Consider the following 12,920-nt stretch of genomic DNA (forward strand, 5'->3'; position numbering starts at 1 on the left):
GGATCCAAACCCTTGCTCAAGGTACCCTGCCCATGGGGCCGCTAACTCTAGCTCCAGGGGCCCCACCCCTAGACACCCGAACACTAGCTCCAGGCACCCCACCCCTGGGACCCCCAACCCTTGCTCCTGTGGCCCCGTCCCTGGGGATCCTAGCCCTAGCTCCAGGGTCTCTACATTTGGGAACCCTAACCCTAGCTCCAACGGCCCTTCCCGTGGGGCCCCTAACCCTAGCTCCAAGGTCCCTTCTCGTGGGACCCTTAACCCTATCTGCAGACCCTGTACCCCTGGGTCCCCTAACCCTAGCTTCAGAGGCCCTACACATGGGGCCCTTTACCCTAGGTCAAGGGGCCCTATGCATGGGTCCCCCAAGCCTAGCTCAAGGGGCCCTATCTCTGGGGCCCCTAAACCTAGCTCCAGGGGCCCTGCCCGTTGGACCCCTTTGCCTAGCTCCAGGGTCCCTTGAAACACTTGGGAAAATGTGTTTGACTGTTCAGGCATTGGGAGCTCAGCTAAGAATGCAAATGCTTTTCAAAGACTGCGGGGACTGTGGGATCGCTGGAGTCCTCAGTCTCCCCTCCCTCCCTCCATGAACGTCCATTTGATTCTTTGGCTTTCCGTTACGCTTGTCACGCAGCACTGAGCTGAGTCCCGGCTGTGGACTCTGTCTATCATAGCCTGGAGATTTTTTCAAATGCTTTGTCATTTCGTCTTCTGTAACGGAGCTCTGATAGAACAGATTTGTCTCTCCATACAGCGATCAGATCCAGTACCTCCCAGACGGTCCACGCTGGAGCTCGTTTTGGGTTTGGGACTGCATCGCCACCTGTGCTGATCAGAGCTCCATGCTGGGCAAACAGGAAATGAAATTCAAAATTTGCGGGGCTTTTCCTGTTTACCTGGCCAGTGCATCCGAGTTCAGATTGCTTTCCAGAGCGGTCACAAGGGTGCACTGTGGGATACCGCCCGGAGGCCAATACTATTGAATTGCGGCCACACTAACCCTAATCCAACATGGCAATACCGATTTCCGCGCTACTCCCCTCGTCGGGGAGGAGTACAGATATCGATATTAAGAACCCTTTATATCGATATAAAGGGCTTCATTGTGTGGACGGGTGCAGGGTTAATTCGTTTTAATGCTGCTGAATTCGGTTTAAATGCGTAGTGTAGACAAGGCCTAAGAAAGCGGCTGTTTGACCTACAAACAACGACAAAGTAAAACCTGCAAGAGCAGCCTTTCAGTTCAGAGGCCTGGTAATAAGATGTTACTAATAACTGATGAAAGAGTTACAAACGACTCAAAACCATACTCAGAACAAACCAAATGGGAACACAGACAACACCATTTTTCTTCGCTGCTCTTCAACCACGATATTCTTCCCATAGGGAGGTCCATCGCTCCTGGGGGTTCAGTGCCACAGTAACAGGGTGATGTGTGCAAGGGATGGAGGAAGCTGCTATTCCATCTCCCTAGTCCAAAAATCAGTTTAATAGCTAGTCCTGAGATAGAGGAAGTATCAGTTATTAAAGTCATAAGAACTTATTTAACATTGTGATTCCAGCCAATGTTAAAATGATCTAACATTCAGGTTAATAGAAACATTTCTAGTCCTCTGCATAGAACGCTCAAATGATGCAAAAATAGCAAGTTTGCTTTAAAAAGTCATAAAAGAGGTGTCATCCAGAATCTGACACTTGGTGAAACGTAAGTCTAGAACACACAACCAGTTTGGGGATGGTGCTCTGCTTCTTAACAATCTGCCCTGAGGTTGCCACTCACAGTCACAAGCTACTCCAGATGGCTGCGGCCCTCTCATGGATCAGTAACTGGTTAGCAGCTTGGAAAGAAAGAGTAGGACTAAGTAGTCGTTTTTGCAGTGGAAAAGGGTAAATAAAAGGTTTCCAAAGTATGAGACGAGGCTACAGACATTAGGGCTGGTCAGTTTAGACAAGACCGTAGAGCACCAGTTCTCAACCAGGTGTCTGCCAAAAGAAACCAGGCTTGACCCACATCCCCAAGCCACCAAGCCTACCTGCCTGCATTGAAGGGGGAGAGAAAGGGCACAACAAAAAATTGCAGCATCAATGCAGAAGAGAGAACTCTTCCCCTGCCATTATCAGTAAGGGTTGCCTCACAGCCACTGACTCCCTGAACAGAAATAGCAAACGTCCAACCACAATTCTACTTCCTTTCCACTACAAGAGATAATGGGTGGGAGCTGCTCTCTTGAGACTGTCCAGCTGCTGCCCAGGCACATGGCAGACAGAGCTTGGCCCGCAAGCTGAGGGTTTTGATCGCTTGAAGGCCCAGAGGGAAAAGAGACAAGTGCTCGTGTATCAGAGAATGGCTTTGATCCATTGACCTCTGGGTTATGGACCCAGCACGTGTCCCAGAACCCAGAGATTAATGGATCAAAGCCATCCTCTGCTACATGTGTGCTTGCTTCTTTTCCCTCAGGGCCTTCCAGCAAGGCAGTGACCAGCAGAGCACCAAGAGCCTAGGCCATGAGGCTACCTGGACTGAAGGCAAGAGGCAGGCCTGGGTATGGTGAGGGCCTCCTGTCCTGGAATGAGGCTGCAATACTTCCTGGTCCCCTTTTCCCACCCACACTGGCAGGCAACGTGTGCTGCGGGAGAACAGGAAGGAGGCTCTCAGGACACCAGGCAGTGCTGTGTGTGTGGCTGTCAGGGGAAAGAGCCTAGGCTCCTGACTCAAACTGCCATTGACTGGCGTGGCTCTGCACACTGTCAGCCAGGGCAGGCCAGGCTGCGGACGTGACTCAGGCGTGAGTAGCATGGCCGCGCTTTCCTGACAAGGCGTGAGGCAGGCCAAGAGCTTTGCACAGCCTACAGGGAAGTGGGAGGGAGGAGTCTTTGAGCCGGCGTGTCTCGTCTGCTTCTCCTTTGCCACTTGGGCGGAGGCGAGGAGAGAGTGAAATGTTCCTGGCTGAAAGTTTTTGTGCTCGGCCTTGAGGATTAAACCTGAGCCTCTGGAATAGCTGCTGGGAGATGGGTTTCTGAATGACATCCAGCCCGGTCTTCGGGCCACTAGCTGAACGCACTGAGGCCAAGAGGCAGCAAAATGGGACCTTTGAGGCTCCCCGCAGGCAGGGCCAGCTTTAGGAAGTGCGGGGCCCAATTCGAACATATTCGGCGGGGCCCCGGCAGGGATGACTAAAAAAAAAATCATGTAAATAAAAGCCTTTCATTTCTTAGCAGCCGGTTCCCTGTAAAAAGTTCTGATTTAAGGGATGTGCCACAGTATGTATTTTTTGTTCCAATAGGGTTACCATACATCCATATTTTTAAAATTTTCTCCCAGATGGTCTATTTAAGAACCAAAAAGCTGGACATGTCCAGGAAAATACGGATGTATGTTAACCCTACCTAAAATTCTTTTTTAAAAAGATGGGCCTGAACTAGAAATGAGCTCCGTTTCACATGTGTGGGTCCCCGCCACTCCCTGGGGGTGTGCTAGGGTGACCAGATGTCCCGATTTTATAGAGACAGTCCCGATTTGGGGGGTCTTTTGTTTATATAGGATCCTATTACCCCCCACCCTTTTCCAATTTTTCACACTTGCTGTCTGGTCACCCTAAGGTGTGCACATGTGTGGGTCACAGCTGTTCACTGCCCCTCTCATTGCAGCATGTGTGCAGGGTTACTGCCCTGGGAACTGCAGGGCACCAGTGGACATGGGGCTGGCTGGAGGCAGGGCAGGGGCTGACTGGAGGTAGGGTCTGGCTGCAAGCAGGGCAAGGTGTGCGGGGCTGGCTGCAGACAGGACAGGTTGTGCAGGATTGGCTGCAAATGGGCTGGCTGCAGGCAGGGCAGGGTGTGTGGGACTGGCTGCTGACAGGGGCTGGCAGCAGGCAGGGGGATGTGGGGTGGAGTGGGCTGGTTGGCTTCAGGCAGGGCCTCAGGGGAGTGCGCAGGTGTTGGCAGGCCTGGAGACAGAGGAGTGTGGGACTGGCTGGCTTAAGGCAGGGGAGTGCGGCAAGGGTTGACTGGAGACAGGGCACGGGGTGCGGGGCTGGTGCAGGCAGGGCAGGGGGTGCAGCAGGGGCTGGCTGTGGCAGGGGTGCGGGTACAGAGGGTACAGCCTACCCTGTATGGTAAGTGCCCCCTCCTCCACCAAGGTAGCAGCAGCAGTGCAGGGCTCGGGGGCTATTTAAAGGGCCTGGGGCTCCCCTGCCTCCACCGCCCCAGCCCTTTGAATAGCCGCGGGAGCCCTGGGGAAGTGGCGGGGTTCCGGGGGCTGTTTAAAGGGCCGGGGCAGTAGAAGCAAGGGGAGCCCCAGACTTTTTAAATAGCCCCCAAGTCTCCAGCAGTGGGGCTCTGGTGGCAATTTAAACAGCCTGAGGCTCAAGTCCCTGCTGGGAGTCCCAGGCCCTTTAAATTGCCCCCTGGGGAAGCTGGGCCACCCTAGTACAGTGCACCAGCAGGGCCCGATTCAGGGGAATTGGTTGAATTGGCCTAAAGCCGGCCCTGCCCGCAGGAAAGCAAAGAAGTAGCACAGGCTTATCACTGTCCCTGGGTGGGCTTGAACCACCATCTTTTCAGTTAAGAGCCAAACGTGCTGACCCATTGCACCACAGAGACACAGACAGGCCAGGCTCTATGGAGCACAACAGTCAGGAATCAGCTCAGGGTCCGGTCTAGCACATGCATGCAGTGGTTGGACAAGCAACAGCAAGGAACTGGACTGGTGCGGAGTGAAAGATCTGTGGGAAGGAACCGAAAATAGTACTGGGGCTGCAGGACAGGGCTTGCATACACTTTCTTTGGCCTGTTTTGCTGGAAGAGTTAGCAGGGCAAGCTTGTTAGTCACAGGTAAGGGGGTGAGTTTATGCAAATTCTGGACTCTGGGACCACAGCTGGGGTGGGACAGGCACAACTTTTGTGGCACATGCACCCTCTCTGCAACCAACCTTTGTTACTTCATTCCATAACAGCACACACAGAGCAACCTTTTACCTTTCAGCACCAAAATATACTGTAGAAAAAATCTAATAGCATAACTTTAAGATGAGAAATTTCAGTACTAACAACAATTCTAAAGATATTCAAAAATTCCTCTGTCTTTAGACACCAGACACAAAATCAATCAGACCAAGAACAAACATCTATTTCTACTTCCCACATACTTGGGGAGGGTGGGGGTTTGGAACCCATACCCCTTAATGGTGAGTCCTTTCCAGGCGAGGGGCAAGCTCTCAGGCCTCAAATGCCAGGTACAGTTACTCTCTCCTTGATCCAAACTAAACAGGAAAATACACTTGATTACTCCTGCCCCAATAACAAAGAGATGGTGGATCCCACAGCAGCTGAAATGACCATTTGGACAAGCACTCCCCTCATGCAATCTGGGGTGGGTGTAACCATGCAAATGACATCAGCCCCAAAGGCCTTTACAACAGATCACCCACAGATGGCAGGGTAGAGTTCATACCGACCCTGCTTAAACTAGATTGTGGCAAAGATTAAAAAACACTGAATGTTAAAACTCACCAAATGCGGGTGAATCCATTCTCATTGTCGTACCCGCTTCTTAAACTCCACACCTGAACGTAGCCCTCACATGGACAACATACCCTCCTAACTCAGTGTCTGTACGTTAACCTTTTACCCCCAGTCAGGGCTATTGCAGATTCTGTATTCCTTATGCCACCCGATCTTAAACCGAACTTCGCACCCCCTGGGTAATCTGTACATTGTTCCCTGATCACCAGAAACTTCTACACCTAAATGCTGTACCGTACACCTTTTTCTTCTTTGAACGTCATCTTACTAAAATGTTGACATTTGTTCGAGATCCCGGCTCCTGTTCCCTTGCATGGCGTGTGCCTTTGCTCCAGGTTTTAGTCTGCTAATACAGCGGGGGCAGGGTGGGGGCCGATTAAGCCAGAGGCGCTTGCCTGCTGCAGACACGGATCAAAGGCTGAACCTCATCCCCCACGAGCTGAAGGCTTAATTGAAAACAGTTTAAGCAGTACTCTCGTCTCCGGCACTCAGTTACCCAGCTCCCAATGGGGTCCAAACCCCAAATAGATCCTTTTTACCCTGTAGAAGCTGTAAAAGCCTGTGACCCGGGCAGCTGCCTAGCAGCCGGCGCATATGCCTGCCAGCGTGAGAGCTTGTAAGGCACTAATCCAGATAGAGGTGGCTGGGTGGCAGGGGGATTAAAGAGCCAGCAGAGTGGTGCAGCGGACGCGTGCTGGGCCCATAACCGAGAGGTCAAGGGATCAAAGCCATTCTCTGATACACGAGCACTTGTCTCTTTTCCCTCTGGGCCTTCAAGCGATCAAAACCCTCAGCTTGCGGGCCAAGCTCTGTCTGCCATGTGCCTGGGCAGCAGCTGGACAGTCTCAAGAGAGCAGCTCCCACCCATTATCTCTTGTAGTGGAAAGGAAGTAGAATTGTGGTTGGACTTTTGCTATTTCTGTTCAGGGAGTCAGTGGCTGTGAGGCAACCCTTACTGATAATGGCAGGGGAAGAGTTCTCTCTTCTGCATTGATGCTGCAATTTTTTGTTGTGCCCTTTCTCTCCCCCTTCAATGCAGGCAGGTAGGCTTGGTGGCTTGGGGATGTGGGTCAAGCCTGGTTTCTTTTGGCAGACACCTGGTTGAGAACTGGTGCTCTACGGTCTTGTCTAAACTGACCAGCCCTAATGTCTGTAGCCTCGTCTCATACTTTGGAAGCCTTTTATTTACCCTTTTCCACTGCAAAAACGACTACTTAGTAGTACTCTTTCTTTCCAAGCTGCTAACCAGTTACTGATCCATGAGAGGGCCGCAGCCATCTGGAGTAGCTTGTGACTGTGAGTGGCAACCTCAGGGCAGATTGTTAAGAAGCAGAGCACAATCCCCAAACTGGTTGTGTGTTCTAGACTTACGTTTCACCAAGTGTCAGATTCTGGATGACACCCCTTTTATGACTTTTTAAAGCAAACTTGCTATTTTTGCATCATTTGAGCGTTCTATGCAGAGGACTAGAAATGTTTCTATTAACCTGAATGTTAGATCATTTTAACATTGGCTGGAATCACAATGTTAAATAAGTTCTTATGACTTTAATAACTGATACTTCCTCTATCTCAGGACTAGCTATTAAACTGATTTTTGGACTAGGGAGATGGAATAGCAGCTTCCTCCATCCCTTGCACACATCACCCTGTTACTGTGGCACTGAACCCCCAGGAGCGATGGACCTCCCTATGGGGAGAATATCGTGGTTGAAGAGCAGCAAAGAAAAATGGTGTTGTCTGTGTTCCCATTTGGTTTGTTCTGAGTATGGTTTTGAGTCGTTTGTAACTCTTTCATCAGTTATTAGTAACATCTTATTATCAGGCCTCTGAACTGAAAGGCTGCTCTTGCAGGTCTTACTTTGTCGTTGTTTGTAGGTCAAACAGCCGCTTTCTTAGGCCTCGTCTACACTACGCATTTAAACCGAATTCAGCAGCATTAAAACGAATTAACCCTGCACCCGTCCACACAATGAAGCCCTTTATATCGATATAAAGGGTTCTTAATACCGATATCTGTACTCCTCCCCGACGAGGGGAGTAGCACGGAAATCGGTATTGCCATGTTGGATTAGGGTTAGTGTGGCCGCAATTCAACAGTATTGGCCTCCGGGCGGTATCCCACAGTGCACCCTTGTGACCGCTCTGGAAAGCAATCTGAACTCGGATGCACTGGCCAGGTAAACAGAAATAGCCCCGCGAATTTTGAATTTCATTTCCTGTTTGCCCAGCATGGAGCTCTGATCAGCACAGGTGGCGATGCAGTCCCAAACCCAAAACGAGCTCCAGCGTGGACCGTCTGGGAGGTTCTGGATCTGATCGCTGTATGGAGAGACAAATCTGTTCTATCAGAGCTCCGTTACAGAAGACGAAATGACAAAGCATTTGAAAAAATCTCCAGGCTATGATAGACAGAGTCCACAGCCGGGACTCAGCACAGTGCTGTGTGACAAGCGTAATGGAAAGCCAAAGAATCAAATGGACGTTCATGGAGGGAGGGAGGGGAGACTGAGGACTCCAGCGATCCCACAGTCCCCGCAGTCTTTGAAAAGCATTTGCATTCTTAGCTGAGCTCCCAATGCCTGAACAGTCAAACACATTTTCCCAAGTGTTTCAAGGGACCCTGGAGCTAGGCAAAGGGGTCCAACGGGCAGGGCCCCTGGAGCTAGGTTTAGGGGCCCCAGAGATAGGGCCCCTTGAGCTAGGCTTGGGGGACCCATGCATAGGGCCCCTTGACCTAGGGTAAAGGGCCCCATGTGTAGGGCCTCTGAAGCTAGGGTTAGGGGACCCAGGGGTACAGGGCCTGCAGATAGGGTTAAGGGTCCCACGAGAAGGGACCTTGGAGCTAGGGTTAGGGGCCCCACGGGAAGGGCCATTGGAGCTAGGGTTAGGGTTCCCACATGTAGGGACCCTGGAGCTAGGGCTAGGAGCCCCAGGGACGGGGCCACAGGAGCAAGGGTTGGGGGTCCCAGGGGTGGGGTGCCTGGAGCTAGTGTTCGGGTGTCTAGGGGTGGGGCCCCTGGAGCTAGAGTTAGCGGCCCCATGGGCAGGGCACCTTGAGCAAGGGTTTGGATCCCCAGCAATGGGGCCTCTGGAGCAAGGGTTAGGGGTCCAAGGGGTGGGACCCATGGAACTAGGGTTAGGGGTCCCACTGGTAGGGCCCCTGAAGCTAGAGTTAGGGGACCCAGGGGTAGGGCCCATGCAGGTAGGGTTTGGAGCCCCAGAGATGGGGCCCATGGAGCTAGGGATAGGGGTTCCAGGAGTGGGGCCCCTGGAACTAGGGTTAGAGGCCCCACGGGTAGGGCCCCTGAAGGTAGGGTTAGGCACCACAGGGGTAAGGCCCCTGGAGCTAAGATTAGGGGTCCCACGGGTAGGTCCCCTGGAGCTAGGATTATGGGTCAAATGGGCATGAAGCCAGGAGCTAAGGTTAGAGCTCCCACAGGTAGGACCTCAGGAGCTAGGGTTAGGGGCCCCACGAATAGGGCCCCTGGAGCTTGGGTTAGGGATCCTAAGGGAAGGGCCTCTGGAGCTAAGGTTAGGTGCCCCACGGGCAGGAGCCCAGGAGCTAGATTTAGGGGCCCCAAGGATGGGGCTCCTGGAGCTAGGGTTAAGGTCCCCACGGGTAGGGCCCATGGAGCTAAGGCTAGAGGCCCCATGGGGAGGTTCCATAGAGCTAGGATTAGGGTCCCCACGGGTAGGGCCCCTGGAGATAGGGTCAGAGACCCCAGGGATAGAGCCCCTGGAGCTAATATCAGGGACTCTAACCCCCAGATGGCAAAGTTAGTTGTCTGACCGCGAGAGAGACAGGCAACACCAGCAAGGTCCGATCAAAAGCTCTTTATTGACATGTGCACGCATCAATATAGAGCAGCTCGTCTCCCGAGAGAACCAGCCCACTCTTTAAATCTTAGTATAAGCCTATATAGACAGTTCTGTCACGTCATAAATTATTCACTGGAGCAACCCACTCCCTTCTTTTAACAACTGGAAACTAGACACCTTTAGTATATATACATACCTAAAGTTAGAAATGTAGGGGAGTTAAAAACAAACAAAGAAAAAAACCAGGGAGTGAAAACAAGGAGGCTGGGAAACTAGGGCTCTTATCAGTTCTTCGAAGGAGCTGCCCTAACACAGCACATCTGGTACTATGCCAGGAATGCAGCTTCTCGCTTATCTCACTTTTTCCCAGCGCTTGTGAGACATGCTGCTGCTTCTCAGTGTTTTCCACTCAGGAATTACCCAAAAACCTCTGTTAGCCTGACTTTGGTCAGGTTGGCATACCTGGTTTTGTCTGCAATATCTTTATTCAGGCCTAACACTAGGGATAGGGGCCCCACGAGTACGGTTCCTGGAGCTAGGACTGGGGGCCCAAGGGGTATGCCCCCTGGAGCTAGGGATAGGGGTCACAAAAGTAGGGCCTTTGAAGGTAGGGTTAAGGGCCCAATGGGTGGGGTCCCTGAAGCTAGGGATAGGAGCCCCATGGGTAGGGCCCCTTGAACTAGAGTAAGGGCCCCAGGGATGGGGCCCCTGAAGCTAGGGTAAAGGGTCCCAGGGGTGGGGTGCCTGGAGATAGGTTTAGGGGCCCGACGGGTATGGCCCCTGCAGCTAGGGTTAGGGGCCCCAATGGTAGGGCCCCTGGAGCTAGGTTTGGGGGTCCCACGGGTAAGGACTCTGTAGCTAGGGTTAGATTCCCATGGGTTGGGCCCCTGGAGCTAGGGTTAGAAGCCATAGGGATGGGGCCCTTGGAGCTAGGGTTAGGGGTACTGGGGGTCAGACCCCTGGAGCTAGGGTTAGGAGACACAGGGGTAAGGCCCCTATAGCTAGGGTTAATGGTCGCATGGGTAGGGCCTCTGGAGCTAGGGTTAGGGGCCCCACAGGAAGGGACCCTAGAGTTTGGGTTAGGGGCCCCAGGGCTGGGGCTCATGGTGCTAGGGTTAGGGGTCCTAGGGGTGGGCCCTGGACCTAGGGATAGGGGTCCTAGTGGTGGGGTGCCTGGAGCTATGGTTAGGGGCCCCAGGGGTAGAGCCCATGGACCTAGGGTTAGAGGTCCCATAGGTTGGGACACTGGAGCTAGGGACAGGGGCCCCATGGGTAGGGCCCCTGGAAATTGGGTTAGTTGTTCCACGCGTAGAGCCCCTGTAGCTAGCGTTAGCGGGCGCATGGCTAAGGCCCTTGGAGATTGGATTTTGGCCAAAGGGACTTGGCCCTTGAGCTAGGGCTAGTTTTCACGTGGGTGGGGCCCCTGGAGCTAGTGTTTGGGTTTCCAGGGGGTGGGGTCTCTGGAGCTAGGGCTAAGGACCCCACGGGTAGGGCCTCTTTAGCTAAGGTAAGGGCCCTATGGGCAGGGTGCCTGGAGCAAGTGTTAAGGACCCCATGGGTAAGGCCCATGGAATTAGGGTTAGGAGCCCCAGGTATGGGGCCCCTGGAGCTAGGGTTAGGGGATGCAGGGGTCGGGTCCCTGGAGCTTGGGTTAGGGGCCCTACGGAGAGGGCCCCTGTAGATAGTGTTAGTGGCACAAGGGGTAGGGCCCCTGGATCTTTGGTAACGGACCCAAGGGGTTGGGCCCCGGAAGCGAAGGTTAGGGTCCCATAGGTAGGGCCATTGGAGCTAGGATCATGATTCCCACAAGTAGGGCCCCTGGAGCTAGGTTTAGGGTTCCCAGGGGTGCGGCCTCTGGACCTAGTGTTAGGGGCACCACGAGGACGGCCCCTGGAGCTAGGGTAAGGTCCCACGGGTATAGCTCTTGGAGCTAGGGTTAGGGGAACCGTGGGTAGGGCCCCTGCAGCTAGGGGAAGAAGCCCCACGAGTAGGGCCCCTGGAGTTGGGTTAGGGAAACCAGGGATGGGGCCCCTGGAGATAGGGTTAGGGCCTCAAGGGTTAGAGCCCCTGGAGTTTCCATTAGGGGTCCCATGGGTAGGATCCTTGGAGCTAGGTTTAGGAGCCCTAGGAGTAGATCCTCTGGAGCTGGGGATATGAGCCTCAGTGGTAGGGCCCCTGGAGCTAGGGTTAGGGGTCTCACGGGTAAGGCCTCTGGAACTAGGGTTAGGGGCTCACAGGTAGGGGCCCTGAAGTTAGGGTTATGGGTCCCACTGGTAGGGCCCCTGGAGCTAGGGTTAGGGGTCTCACGGGTAAGGCCTCTGGAACTAGAGTTAGGGGCCCACAGGTAGGGGCCCTGCAATTAGGGTTAGGGGTCGCACTGGTAGGGCCCCTGGAGCGAGAGTTAGGGGCCCCACGGGTTGGGCCCCTGAAGCTAGAGTTAGGGGCTCCAGTGGTAGGGCCCCCGGAGCAATTGTTAGAGACCTTACGGTTAGGGCCCCTGGAGCTAGGGTTAGGGGCCTCACAGGTAGGGTCTAAGGAGTTAGGGTTAGCAGCCCAATGGGTAGGGCCCCGGTAACTAGGGTTAGGGGCCCCAGGGGTAGAACCCTGTAGCTGGGTTGAGAGGTTTATTTAAAATAGACATACATCTTTTAAGATCTGCTTCAGAAATACTAATGTTGATATAAGCAAAAGTCTTCATAGTGTTCCCCTGGTCATCTTTACTGATAACAATTTCCGCATCTGTTACATTTCCAGACTTGCTGAATCTTTCCTGCAGTTCAGCCTCAGATACTGTATGGCCAAGTCCTCCAACATATAAACGTTTTAAAACTTGTTTTTTCTCCATAATAAAAAGTCAGACTGTTTCATTTAGGATGTATGTTTTATCCTTCGTACATGTCCAGCCAGGAAAGGGTTGGGCCTCTGGAGCTAGGGTTAGGATCCCAATGGGTAGGGCCCCTGGAGCTATAGTTTGGGGCCCTACGAGCAGGGTCCCTAAAGCTAGGGTTAGGGGCCCCAGGGATGGGGCACCTGGAACTAAGTTTAGGGGCACCATGGGTATGACCCCTGCAGCTAGGGTTAGGGCCCTAAGCGGTAGGACCCCTGGAGTTTGGGTTAGGGGTCCCACGTGAAGGGCCTCTGGAGATAGCGTTAGTGGCCTGACTGGTAGGGCCCCTGCAGCTAAGGATAGAGGCCCCAGGTTGAAGGACCCCTGCACTTAGGGATAGGGGCCCTACGGGTAAGGCCCCTGGAGTTAGGGTTAGGGGCCGCACAGTTAGGGCCTCTGGAGCTATGGTTAGGGGCTTCACGTGTAAGGCCCCTGGAGCTAGTTTTACGGGTCCCATGGGTAGGGCCCCTGGAGCTAGGGTTAGTGGCCCCAGGTATGGGGCACTTGGAGTTACTGTTAGGGGCTCCACGAATGGGACCCCTGGATTTAGGATTAGGGACTCCATGGGTACGGCCCCTGGAGCTAGCGTTAGGGGCCCCAGGGGTAGTGCACCTGGAGCTAGCGTTGGGGGCCCCACGTGTAGGGCCTCTGGAGCTATGGTTTGGGACCCCTTGGGCAGTGTCCTTAT

The 12,920-nt window shown here is 53.5% G+C and overlaps 1 long non-coding RNA gene and 1 other non-coding gene across 2 annotated transcripts in view; one reads left to right on the forward strand and one right to left on the reverse strand.

Annotated features, from left to right (window-relative positions):
- The window catches only part of LOC127042661 (uncharacterized), a 170,543-nt gene that overhangs the window by 55,805 nt on the left and 101,818 nt on the right, over nucleotides 1-12,920 (forward strand). The gene's annotated exons all lie outside the window — the stretch shown is intronic.
- Nucleotides 4,529-4,602, reverse strand: TRNAK-CUU (transfer RNA lysine (anticodon CUU)). The gene has a single exon. It is a non-coding gene; the product is annotated as a tRNA-Lys (tRNA).

The sequence above is a fragment of the Gopherus flavomarginatus genome, unplaced genomic scaffold (assembly GCF_025201925.1).
Source record: "Gopherus flavomarginatus isolate rGopFla2 unplaced genomic scaffold, rGopFla2.mat.asm mat_scaffold_86_arrow_ctg1, whole genome shotgun sequence".
Classification (NCBI taxonomy): domain Eukaryota; kingdom Metazoa; phylum Chordata; order Testudines; family Testudinidae; genus Gopherus; species Gopherus flavomarginatus.